This window comes from Podarcis bocagei (assembly GCF_964188305.1).
Source record: "Podarcis bocagei genome assembly, chromosome: 7".
Lineage (NCBI taxonomy): Eukaryota > Metazoa > Chordata > Lepidosauria > Squamata > Lacertidae > Podarcis > Podarcis bocagei.
The window spans coordinates 43,102,577-43,116,287 of record NC_138132.1 but is presented as its reverse complement, the minus strand read 5'-3'; the positions used below and the strand labels follow the sequence as shown (position 1 = coordinate 43,116,287).

General features: G+C 42.3%; 2 protein-coding genes across 2 annotated transcripts in view; both read left to right on the top strand.

Moving 5' to 3' along the window:
- The window catches only part of LOC308591775 (protein phosphatase 1 regulatory subunit 3E-like), a 231,035-nt gene that overhangs the window by 84,953 nt on the left and 132,371 nt on the right, over positions 1–13,711 (top strand). The gene's annotated exons all lie outside the window — the stretch shown is intronic.
- Positions 1–13,711, top strand: part of CDYL2 (chromodomain Y like 2) — a 74,348-nt gene that overhangs the window by 28,258 nt on the left and 32,379 nt on the right. The window lies entirely within an intron of this gene.

The window sequence follows — 13,711 nt, the reverse complement described above, 5'->3', positions numbered from 1 at the left end:
CAAAAGAAAACTTTCATTTCATTTATGACCTTACAGCAGTTGCCACACCTTCTGGATCCTGTTCACTGTTAGTCTATAGATGCAGGGCAGACAAAAAAAAAGGTATTACTTCACACAGCACATACTTAATGGAATTTGCTCCTGCAGAAGGCAGTGGTGGCCACCGACTTGGATGGCTTTAAAATAGGATTGGACAAATTCATGGAGGATAAGGCTATCAATGGCTATTAACCCTGCTGGCCATGCTCTTCTTCCATGCTCAGAGGCAGTATTCTTCTGAATACCATTTGCTGGAAACCACAGAAGTGGAGAGTGCTTTTGCACATAGGCATCTGTGAGAACAGGGTGCTGGACTAAATGGGCCACTAGCCTGATCCAGCGGGCTCTTAAGAATGTTCTTATGTTGGATCCCAGCTAGCTCTGTGGTCCAAAGGCACAGGATTCAGAAAACTATCTAAAGCAGGTCTATGTCTAGGTATGGTGATGCTTCCTACATAAGAAGAGACTTTCAGGATCAGACCAACAATCCATGTAGTCCAGACTCCTGTGTCCTATAGTGGCTAACATGGTAACCTCAGGAAAGGCCACAAGCAGGGCATGAAGACAATTGCCTTCCCCTGTTGTTGTCCCCCAACAAGGCTGGAAATGGTGGCCCTCCAGATTTGTTGGACACCAACTCCCATCAGCCCTAGCAGCCTGGCCAATAGTTAGGGAGTTGGAATCCAGTATCTGGGCTACAGGTTAGCCACCTCTGTTTCTATGAGACATACTCTCTCTAAACATGGAGGTTCAATTTAGCAATCATGATTAGTAGCCATTGATAGTATCATCTTCCATGAGTTTGTCTAATCGACCTCTGAAGCCATCTAATCTTGCTGTTGCAACTGTTGTAGGGAACCCCTACAATATATTCCATTTTCATACTAAAAGCATTGCCCACAAAAACCCAGTGAGGCCCTTTTATTTCTCAACTTTTAAAGCACCTAGCATGAAAAAACCCTTAACCTATTCATCTGTAATTTGTCAAGTTTCTTTCTTGAGGCATTTATCTCATATACAGTGGTACCTCGGGTTACATACGCTTCAGGTTACACACTCTGCTAACCCAGAAATAGTACCTCAGGTTAAGAACTTTGCTTCAGGATGAGAACAGAAATCGTGCTCCAGCGGCGCGGTGGCAGCAGGAGGCCCCATTAGCTAAAGTGGGGCTTCAGGTTAAGAACAGTTTCAGGTTAGGAACGGATCTCTGGAAAGAATTAAGTACTTAACCTGAGGTACCACTGTATGTCATTTCCATACAGAAAACAATAGCAGATATTAAGCAACTCCTTTTTTAACTACCCCAAAATGTGCAGGAAAACCGCAGCAGCTATCTTTCTGAAATTTGGCTGGATTCCCCTCAAAAGGGGAATGTCTATAAATTCCAGCTGATTCTGCCAAAAAAGTTATAAATAGTTCATTAAAAAAAAAAATCTTTAAAGGTGCCCAGCACAAAATCCCTAGACCTGTTTTCCATAATTTGGCAGGCTTTATTCACCCTGAGGAGCTACTATGCATGCAAATGTCATCCGGTTCTGTCAAAAGGAAGAAAAGTTATAGGTATCATTAGTGTTACCCATAGTAGTGAATTGGGGAAGAAACAACACTTCATTTTTTCCAAGTCAAAATTTGGACCTAAACCAAAGCAGGCAGCCTCCACAGTGCTTCAGACTAAATTTGGCTCCAGATTAGAATCTTGAGATCAGTGAACACCTTTACCATATACTGTCATACTATTGGTCCATCTGGCTCAGTATTGTCTAGACTAACCATCAGCAGGATTCCTAATAGTGGGAAGGCTTCAGCTGAACACACTGAGAAGCCGCATTCAGACCTTTCCTCTCAATGCAGGAAGGTCAGGGTGGAGCAGCCATAGATGAGGACACTGAGGGTTGGATCAGCATGTCTGCACCTGCTATTCCTACATACTCTATGCCTACACTCATTCAAAGAACTCATGAATAATGCTCGCAATTTTTTAAGCATCGTACCAGTTTATCTATTTTTACGGGAAGGTGAATATTGATTTTATATATCTGTATAGTAACTGAAATCAGAGAAGCGCCTGGCATTTTAAAATTCAGAAGGCTTTCCCTGAAATGTGGCCCAGCCATTTAATGTAACAATAACTGTAAAATTGTAGAAATGGTTTTGTTCCCTTTAGTTTCCCGGCATTTTATATTTTATCTTATTTTATTTTATTGTACAGCACTTCAGTAACTTTTGGTTGTGGAGAAGCTTATAAACCCGCAAATAAATAGTAACAGACGAAAAATCAAACCATTTTGTGAGGTCTGGTGCTATCTGATAGACTTGACAGCAATGAACTCAGTTGAAGAAGCATGTTAGATTGGCATTCTATATACCAGGATTAGGGACCTTTTTTGGTCCAATGGGCCATATCTTTCTCTCCTCGTGTGAACCAACCCACCTGTCAATCATATGATGACATAATATCAGGTAGATTGTCCCAACCACCTATCAAAGTTGGCCCATAGGGATGAAAAGCTATTGCCCAAGCAGAATTGAACACCCCATGCATTGCTTGATGTGTGGAAAGTTCAATCCTGCTTTCTGCAAGTTTGGACACACCAACTGGTTCCCTGCAGGACCTCACTGACTTGTCCAAAACCAACAAAGCAAATATATTTGGATACTTTTAAATGACTCAAGAGATGCAAATGAGTAAAGCTCCACCAGCTGAGAAATGTTTACTTACATTCCCCATGATCCAAATTAGTCCTCTGGAAGAGGCAGGGAGAAATAATGTATGTGTAGCATTACATATGATGCCATGTTAAATAAAATCCTAACCTTCCAAGCTTTGTTAAGTTCCTTTCAACAAGGACTCAGGAAGAGCTTTGCAAGTTTAAACCTCATTAATAAATTAAGTCTCCTCATTTCCACAAGGTGAGCAAAGTGTAAATAAGGAGCATTTCCAGAATATTAAGTCTTCCGAAACAGTTCAGCATAAGCCTGGTGAACTTCCTTCCTTTAAATAACTGTTTGTACTGGAGACAAGTGTGTGCGTTTTCAGAGTAACAAACTCTCTATTAAATTAAGCATGACTATGAGGCTTATTTTGGGAGTCTCGGGTTATGCATGCTTTGCGCTTGAACTTAGAGCTGCATATTTTTTATTTTAAAAATTGTGATCGTTAACTTTTTTCTTCTTTTAAATGAGAAATCGGCTGCACCAGTGTAAAGGAGGAAAAATACCCCAGTGGACAGGATTGGAATGCCAACACGTCAAAGCCGAGCATTAGGGAGAAATTGAGCTACTGATGATGATGGGAAGAGTCACCACAGAATGATTTTCTGCATCAAATCACACAGTTTCCTCATAGGGCATCACAGCTGTAGAACATCCTCCCTGTAGAACAGGGGTGGGTAATCTCAGGCCAAATGTGACCCAGGGACTTTCCCCTCAGCCCTCACCAACTCTTCTCTGTGCCTTCCTTGGATGTTGTTGCCTGACTAGAACGTTTCCTTGCTCTCTGGCATTCTCTTGCTTCCCTGGATGGAAGGGAGACTGAGTGTGTAGAAACTAGCCTACTGTGGAAAGATAAAATTGGCATTTGATGCTCTATCCACTTTGGCCCTCCCCACCAATGGCATGTGGCCCCCCAGAAGATTATCCAAAAAGGAAGGTCAGGCTCAAATAGTTATACAGTTTTGTACAAGGACAACGTAGCGCCAACTTTGCTGTCTTCTCAGCACCAAGTCAAAACATTTCTGTTTGTGTAGACATTTTAGATGTTATGTCTGCCCTGTTGTGTTTCACTGCTTCTTAAAATTGCTTTGACTATATATTATGGATTTTAGTTCTTGGTTCCATTTATTTTGGTCTTATTTTGCATACTGGCCTGATACCTAACTGTTAAACTCTGATCACCTCAGCCTGGCTGGGGATAATGAAAGTTGAAGTCTAGCAACGTATGGATTAACTAGACTGGATGCTTTCAATCTCTTTACAGAGGAGAAGAGGAGTAAGGGAAATATGGGAGCCAACAGCAGACTTTGGTTCATTTACGGAGTGCAGGGATAGCCAACATAGTACCCTGCAGATGTTTTGAACTACAGCTCCCATCAGCTCCAACCATTATGACCAATGGGCAGACATCAATAATAGAATCATAGAAGTGTAGAGTTACAGAGTGAGTCCTTTAAAAGAGGCCTCATGGATACAGAGTACACATGTTCCACGGGGCCTCTTTTAAAAGACTCTCCCTGTAGAAGGGACACCAAGGGTCATCTAATCAAACCACCAGCAATGCAGGAATCACAGCTAAAGAATGCCTGACAAATGGCCATCCAACCTCTGTTTAAAAAAAAACCCAGTGAAAGAGAATCCACCCCTTTCCAAGGTAGTCCATTCCAGTGTTGAATAGCTCTTACCATCATAACCACTGCGGGAGGCAGTGGAAGACAGAAGTGCTTGGCGTGCTCTGGTCCATGGGGTCACGAAGAGTCGGACACGACTAAACAACAGCAATAACATCATAACCTTATTCCTAATGGTTAGTCAGAATCTTCTTTCTTGTAATTTGAATCAGTTTGTTCAGATCCTATACCCTCTGGAACAGCAGAAAACAAGCTTGCTCAATATTCCATGTGACAGCCCTCCAGATATTTGAAGATGGCTTTCATATCAAATCTCACTCTTCTCTTCTTCAGTCTAAAACCAGCTCCTTCAACGGTTCCTCGTAAGGCTTGGTTTCCAGATCCTTTATCACATGGTGGGACCAAAATATCTAAATGGTACCATGTCATGCTGCACCATGATTTTGTCTTATGCGCCAGTGGAATTATAAGTGGCTGTTTCCTGCGTTACATGCTGTGTCAGCCATATTTGCAAGTTAAGACATAGCATGCTAAGAACAAAAGAAGTGTTTTCACATCACTGTGAGACTGCTTTAGGTGCAGCAGAGATGAAAGGAAAAGGAAATTGTATGCATTCTCCAATTTAAATTAACAAAAATGGGAAATATAATAATGATTTGGTTTGTATGTGTCAGTTCCAACTGAAAGGAGAATGGATGGGGAAATGGAAAACTAAATGACTAGTTTCTTCCTTTTCAGAATTGAAAATATATTTGGATTAATCTCTAGTAGCCAGATAATACATTTTTTCTTATTAGCAGAAACTCCCTCAAATGTACTTTGAGATGCTGTAGAACGTAAAAGGAGGTTATTACCAGACTATGAAAGTAGCAAAATACTCACAGATTTTCAAAGCTGGAATAGTGGAAATGAAACTGCTTCTTCGAAGATAATTATGGGTTGATCATTGGAGTGCACTATGAAGAAAAGGGTTAGGTTCATCACTTGATGATAATCATGTTCTCAGGCTGTATTATGATATTTTCATTGAACCTCATACATGGCGGGCTTGGCACTTGTTCATTCAGCAATCCTACATTGTGGGAGCTACTGCTTTTAGTCAGTAATACTGAGTTTCAGTGGCACTTCTCTGTGTAGCAGTGGTTGTATACCCATGTGCACTCATTCATCCATTTTATTTGTTTGCCACTTTTCCAGACAAAAAAACATACTCAAAGCAGCTTACAACAAAGGAAACAGGAATACATTTCAACCAAAACACTACAAAAACAATTTCCTAACATTGCAAAACAATAACATAGTAACAATTTCATAATTAAATAGCACAACAAAAGCAAACATAATAACATACAAAAAAACCCCACATTTCAGTATTATAAATATAATAAGAACACTGTACTTAAACAGCAAGCAGCATCCAGTAGCAAAAATAACTAGGGAGTTTCTCAGTTTCACCTTAGTCCTGGAAACACCCCTTCCATGATTTTGCCCAGCGTCCCTTCCAAGGGCAAGGGGTGGGGTAGCTGAAAACACTCACCTGCCCGCCATGATGTTGCATAAGCCTGCATCAAGGATAGACCATCTTTTTAAGCCTGAGGGCCACATACTCTTGCAGGGGTCAATCATCTAGGGGCCGCATCATAAGCGTGGATGAGGCCAGATGCGAAAGTGAGTGTCACAACTGTGGGACTAATAATAATAAATAATAATAATTTTATTATTTATATCCCAGCTACTCTGATTGGCTTATAGCACATAAAAATGGTAAAACATTATACATTAAAAATGTATTGTTACAGGGTTGCCTTCAGATGTCTTCTAAAAGTCAGATAGTTGTTTATTTCCTTGACATCTGATGGGAGGGTGTTTCACAGGGCAGGTGCCACTACTGAGAAGGCCCTCTGCCTGGTTCCCTGGAATCTCACTTCTTGCATTGAGGTGAGGGAACCGCCAGAAGGCCTTAGGAGCTGGGCCTCCGAGACAGAGCTGAACAATGGTGGTGGAGACGCTCCTTCAGGTACACTGGGCCAAGGCCGTTTAGGGCTTTAAAGGTCAGCACCAACACTTTGAATTGTGCTCGGAAATGTACTAGGAGCCAATGTAGGTCTTCCAGGACCAGTGTTATATAGTCTTGGCAGCCATTCTCAGTCACCAGTCTAGCTGCCACATTCTGGATTAGTTGTAGTTTCCGGGTCACCTTCAACGGTAGCCCCACATAGAGCGCATTGCAGTAGTCCAAGCGGGAGATAACTAAAGCATGCACCACTGGCGAGACAGTCTGGGGGCAGGTAGGGTCTCAGCCTGCATACCAGATGGAGCTGACAGACAGCTGCCCTGGACACAGAATTGACCTGCACCTTCATGGACAGCTGTGAATCCAAAATGACTCTTATCTTTCTACAATAGGCTGCATTGTACCCATGCAAACACCAGAGGTTTCTGTACATGTGCACAACTCTCTCTCCAAGTAGGAAAGAGGCATTGATTCAATGAAGCATTCAGGGAAGGAATGGACAAGAACCAATGAGGAAGGTTGTCTCTAGGAATGGGCTACAGAGAGTCCTGAGGGCCAGAGCACAGCTCTTGGCCCTTGAGCCTGAGGCTTCCCACTCCTGACCCACACAGATAAGGTTTTAATGCTCACTCATAGCAATCCTAAAAGGAAGAGTCAGCCAGGTTTTTATTACTGTCAACCCATCAATACGATGGAATAGAAAATATGAAACCACAGCTTCCATTATAACCAATCATTATTATTTAAATGACAAGCTGAGAACTAGCAATCATAGCAGGGCTATTAGAACATTCAGATAGTATGTGAACTGTTTGATAATAAATTTATTGTTCACATCATGGAAGATACTCAGAGCAGTGCTTTTTTCTGGCAGTACACAACGGTATGCAGTACCAGCAATTTTTGGCGGGGAAGGAGACAGGAGGGCTTTCAGGCCCTCTCAGAGCACTGTGCCTCCTTCCCTAAGCTGGGCAAATGGTCCCCGGGCTCAGGGAAGGAGGCACAATCCCATGTCCTGGTTGGACAGTATGACCCTGTGTTGAAAATAGGCATGTGCAGTTAGTCTGTGAGTACAGAAAAAGGTATGGTGTTACAGCAAGTCATTTAATGCATTATGCATTATACCAGGATTATACCATGCATTATAACTATATACGCAGATCTTCATGAAGTTCTATTAAAACATGTAATTATTATATGTGTAATTGTTTTTCCTAGCCTCAAGGAAATTTTGTGCCCAGGGCAACCGCATGACCGGCGTAGCCAGTGTGGTACCCTTCAGTTGCTGGACCACAACTCCCATTAGTCGCGGTCAGTGTGGTCAATTGTCAAGGATGATGGGAGTTGTAGTCCAGCAGTATTTGAAGAGCTCCATGTTGTCCAACTCTAGGTTACACAGGCAGAAAATCTGCCATCTTAAATCTTTTGACAGTAGAACATTAAAACAGGCCAAGAAAATGACTCTATTTTATATAGGCGGGTTAAACCACAGAGCCTAGGACTTGTCGATCAGAAGGTCAGCGGTTCAAATCCCTGCGATGGGGTGAGCTCCTGTTGCTCGGTCCCTGCTCCTGCCAACCTAGCAGTTCAAAAGCACGTCAAATTGATAGATCTACTATCTACTATAGATAGTAGATAAATAGGTACTGCTCCGGTGGGAAGGTAAACGTCGTTTCCGTGTGCTGCTCTGGTTCGCCAGAAGCGGCTTAGTCATGCTGGCCACATGACCCAGAAGCTGTACGCCGGCTTCCTCGGCCAATAAAGCGAGATGAGCGCCGCAACCCCAGAGTCGGTCACGACTGGACCTAATGGTCAGGGGTTACCTTACCTTACCTTATCTTAAAAATAAAACAGATATGCCTTACATATATTGGAAGAAGCCTAAATCATATCCAACCATCACTAAAAATAAGTAAAACTTAAAGAGAAAAGAAACAAAATCCAGTGGATTCAGGATCCTGGACTTGGCTCTTGACAGTCCTTTGATATGCCAGCCTCAGTTTTTGACAGCAGAGATAAATCTCAATTAGTCACCACTGCCGTTTGTAACTAACACATACTTCCTCAACAAAAAACTCTGAAGTGGAGTCCTCAAAGAGAATTTAAGAGCATGGCCAGTTTCATATTTGCCAAGTTTTGGTGATGACCACACATGACTGGGTTAAATGGTGGGGCGGGGAGTGGATTTCTCTAGGAGCATGAAAGGCTTGCTTGCTTCCCACATCCTTCCAATATTTTTAATATGTTTTGTGTTTTTCTTATTTTTTTGCAGAATATGCAAGCATTACAGCCTGGCTCTCTTAAAAAAATTTAATTCCACAGAGAAGTGGACAAAATTAAAATGCACCAACATCAAACTACAAAAATGGTGTTAAGCTGCAGAAGTGGGCAGACTTTAAACTCTGGCCTAGTCATGTGTCGATGACTAGCTGAGTTAAAATTTCCAGCCCCCTTGTACACATCTGGGCATATGTTGTTTTATTTTTCACTTTTTGTAAGAAAGACTTTCAAGGAGGATGCATTCAGGAACTGTGTTGTGGTTGTTATACTTGGTTAATCATTGAATTGGACAAGCAGCAGTGTGTTCTTAACTTCTAGGTATTCAGGCACTTTCTCTCATAGCCATAAAGGACAGGGCGGAATGACTTTTATACCCACCTCAGTGAGGCTGTTAGACATTTTGCAGCTGCCTGCATCATTTAAGTCACAGGACTGAAGACAACTTCCTCTGGCCACATTCACACAACCATGCAAACTGGATTCGTCCAGACATTGTGGCGAAAGCATGCTTTTGCTGTCAGGAGAGGGATGCGGGTGGCGTTGTAGTCTAAACCACTGAGCCTCTTGGGCTTGCTGATCGGAAGGTTGGCAGTTTGAATCCACACAACAGGGTGAGCTCCTGTTGCTCTGTCCCACCTCCTGCCTCCCTAGCAGTTTGAAAGCACGCCAATCAAGTAGATAAATAGGTACTGTTGTGGCAGGAAAGTAAACGGCGTTTCCGTGCGCTCTGGTTTCCATCACAATGTTCTGCTGTGCCAGAAGTGGTTAAGTCATGCTGGCCACATGACCTGGAAAGCTGTCTGTGGACAAACGTCGGCTCCCTTGGCCTGAAAGCGAGATGAGCGCCGCAACCCCATAGTTGCCTTTGACTGGACTTAACCGTCCAGGGGTCCTTTACCTTTACCTCTTTACCTTTGCTGTCAGGAATAAGCATCCTGTCTATTTTCATATACTTATTTCTTTGAAAATTTATGCTCCGCTTTTTGAAGAAGTTCCTCCACAAAGCAGTTTACAATCCAGTCAAAAAAACCAACTCCCACCTGCTAACAAAAGATAAAAATAGGAAACGCCCCATTGCAATAAAAACCAGCACAAAAAGTGGAATATTGAAATACAGTAAGAGTATTAAGCATACAAACATAGGAAGAGCCCTGCCTATTGTGACTGTCACAATAATATTTCTAATAAGGGTAGCCTTGTCTCTGCTGTTGCAGCAAAAACAATGGAGTCTTGTGGTGTGTTAGTCCCGATCTGCACTATACACTTAAAACTGATTCATAGCACTTTAAACAGGCGTGGCTTCCTGCAAAGCATCCTGGGAACTGTAGGTTGTTCAAGGTGCTGAGTGTTATTAGGAGACCCCTATTCCCCTCATAGAGCTACAATTCCTTTCAAAGAGGTTTTTAAACCATTCTGTGGGGAGAATAGGGGTCTCCTGACAACTCTCAGCACCCTTAACAACCTACAGTTCCCAGGATGCTTTGGAAAACCATGACTATTTAAAGCGGCATAGTACAGCAGTAAATGTACAGTGGTGCCTCGGGTTAAGTACTTAATTCGTTGCGGAGGTCCGTTCTTAACCTGAAACTGTTCTTAACCTGAAGCACTACTCTAGCTAATGGGGCCTCCTGCTGCTGCCACACCGCCAGAGCAAGATTTCTATTCCCGTCCTGAGGCACTATTTCTGGGTTAGCGGAGTCTGTAACCTGAAGCGTATGTAACCTGAAGCGTATGTAACCCGAGGTACCACTGTATAGTGCAGATGGGGCACTGCACATTTAATGTGGCATCATTTTGTCAGCTGCATGAAGGAAAGCTTTGGCAGTTCTGTGAAGGAGAAAATTGTAAGGTGAGTATTGAATGGCAATGAAATGCATAAAATTAAAGTCAGTGATCATTAGAACACTGCTTAACATACATTTAAGCTGGATGACAGACGGGCTAAAAACACAGGCACAGTCAGTACAGGATTCCTCTTTCTAAGGCAGGGAAAGAATGTGATCCATTAAGTGCACTCTCTCAGAATACACTGTTTAGCTTTTCATAAGAGAGATGGCCGTTGGGTTGAATGACAACGTGCTCTCATTTTAGAAATTCTCTTTGAATACTGTAGAATTTCTGTGTTGCTTTTTTGCCCTTTATCGCCCAGAGAGAGCCCACTGCAGAGTTTCTAAGATTAGATCCTGTCACACTGTGACAGCGGAATCATATGTTCTACTAAAGTCGGTTTCATGGGCAAAAATAGGGCATCTGTTAAAGGGATTGCAGTCAGTATATAAAATGTATAACTTGGTTGGGTATTTTAGATAGCAGCCATCTCATTTTATTAGGTGGTAGAAGGTTGAAGGTAAAATCCAGTGCTAGTCCTACTCAGAGTTGACCCACTGAGTTAATGGACATGACCTGCTTAGGTACATTAATTGTAATGAGTCTACTGTCGGAAGGACTTGGTTGGATACAATTCTAAGGGTGGAATCCTAACTTCACTTTCATGGGACTGAGGCCCATTGAATTCAGTAGGACTTACTTGGCTAGGACTACTTTTCTCGTATTTTCATATGCCACAGGAAAGAAATACAGAGTTGGAATAAATTTATTGATAGTTATTGAATACTTTCATAATAAAACAGCTTTTCAAAATGCAGTTTTCTTTTTCGTTCATCTAAATTAGTTACTTGTATTTTACAAAGAGAAATATTATTATGTCATTATCTGTGGCTAGAATAATTTACAGGCACCCTCCCACTTACATGGAAATTGTGTAAAGTGGAGGAGAGCGAGATATTCATGTGCACCGCCAAAGCAGCTACTTTCCCTCTCTCAGGGCTGCTGCCCAGCACACCTTTCCTCACCCCGAGCCTTCCTTCCAATCCCTCCTGGGCAGTGTCCCTGAGTGACTTCTGAGCTGAAGTTTGATTTCCTCCTCCCCTTCCCATTTGACCCAGCTGCTCTCATTGCCCTAAACCTCCCCGATCAGCTCAGCTAAATTATTTGTTATTATTATTATTATTATTTTATTAGATTTATACGCTCACACTCTTCCCCCACCACTCATTTTCTCCTCCGCACCCCGATCCCACCTTGTTTGGAGATGGATTCGCTCCTCTCCTGCTGACCCAGGGCACTGTGGCTAATGGGGCACTGGGTCACTCATCCTCTAGGCTGCACACAAGAGGCACTTTATGACCCAGCGGCTCAGCAGGCAGGCACTGATCCCATGTGCTTCTGTCCTTTCCCCCTGCCTGCCTATTGTCTGAGGCTGAGTGGCATAGTAGCAGCGGCCCAGGCAGGGCACACAGGTGGTGGGAGCGCTGCTTTCCCACTCACACCTTGAGTTTGGCACTGGGGATGAGCTGGCATGTGTGTGTGAACATGCACCCCACAGTGCCAGGAGTGGAGATCTGAACCACAGGTAGGAGTGGCCAATCGATTTGTTTATTGTCCAGAACCACACATACATGTGGTCATGCACAAGTCAAATGTGTGCCAGGGTTAGGATAGCATGTTTATGCAAACCTTGGAATATTTGACTTCTAAAACAATCTCTTCCTCCAGAATCTGTTAGGAACCTGGCAACTGATCGTCCTTTTAATTTTACTAAATTAAGAGGTCCTTTTAATTTTACTAAAATGGATGCCCACATTTTCATCGGCCAGCAGATTTCAATTAAAGAAGTGTAGTTTTTTTTAATACATATATAAATGATTGGCTTTTGTAAAACATTAAAGTATATAACACAACAGCCCTAATCTCTTCCCCCTCTCCAGTAACTGGTATCAGGTTATACATTAACATGAGTGCTTCTTACCTATTCATATAGATTATCCATACGTCCATCATATAAGGTCCGGGGGAACAGCAGAAAAACTGTCTTATCTGTCACAGGCAAGTCGTTCCCAGAGAAGAGTGTAGTCCAGGCCATACTATTTATGATAACCTTATTTGCAACAGTGCTTTGGAGAATATATCCTTAAGACCAGTATCATTTGTATAATAAATAAATAGCACTTGGTTTTCGTTCCTTTTATCACTTTTAAATTATGAGTTATTTTCTCAGTGATCACCAATCACCCAAACATTTTTGTGCCATAAATCCAGGGGGATAGTCTTTGTAAGGCCTTCCAGGCTTGAACTACAATTGAGCAGCTACTAAGAGAAGAGTCAATGCATCCTTTGTCTTTCTATCGGCATTAGGCCTTCAAAGCACTATTGGGGTGAGTAATCCATGGGCTCCCAAATTATTTTGGATATTTCCAAGGACACAAGTCCCCCAAATGTCTAAATTACTGGGCCATGACTGATAACAAGTCCCCTTAGTACTGCCAACATCATGGATGAACCATGGACAATGTGAACTGGCATCTGATACCACCAATGTACCACTTTTAAGGTGTTTTCTGTTGTATAAGCAGAGGCGGAATTTACCTGAGCCAAAAGCCATAATCTTTTCCATTGTGTCTCAATGGTGTAATTCTTCCAAAATCTCCATTTGGAAACACCATCTTCTCTGTATAGGAGAGAGGATGGGGAATGCATTTTCCAACATGAAGCCAAGTGCAGCCCTTATCACCTAATAGCAGAGAAATCTAACCATTTTTACAACTTGGCTTTTCTCTCTTATGTAAATTAATGCAGATTGCATTGAACAATCAGTTATCTCAACTGCACATAAGCAATTGATCAAGATTTATTTAAACAGGTACATATATTAAGAAAAAATGTACACTAAAATGCACATGAGTTTTCCTGCAGACCTTTTTTTCACAAACCACCCTGGAAATGGGACAAACTGATATTAAGACAGGAAGAGTTAAAACTGAAGAAAAGAACAGCCAAAAGATTTGTTCTTCTCTACTCAGTGGTAAATACCATTGAATTCAGTGGGACTTGCTCCTTGGTGAGGGTTTTATCCAGCCAAGTCCTAGTCATAGCAGACCCATTGGAATGACTGAACTTAAGTTAGTCGCACCCAGTTACTTCAGTGGATCTGCTCTGTGTAGGGCTAGCATTGAATACAACCCTGCAGTCTGAAATA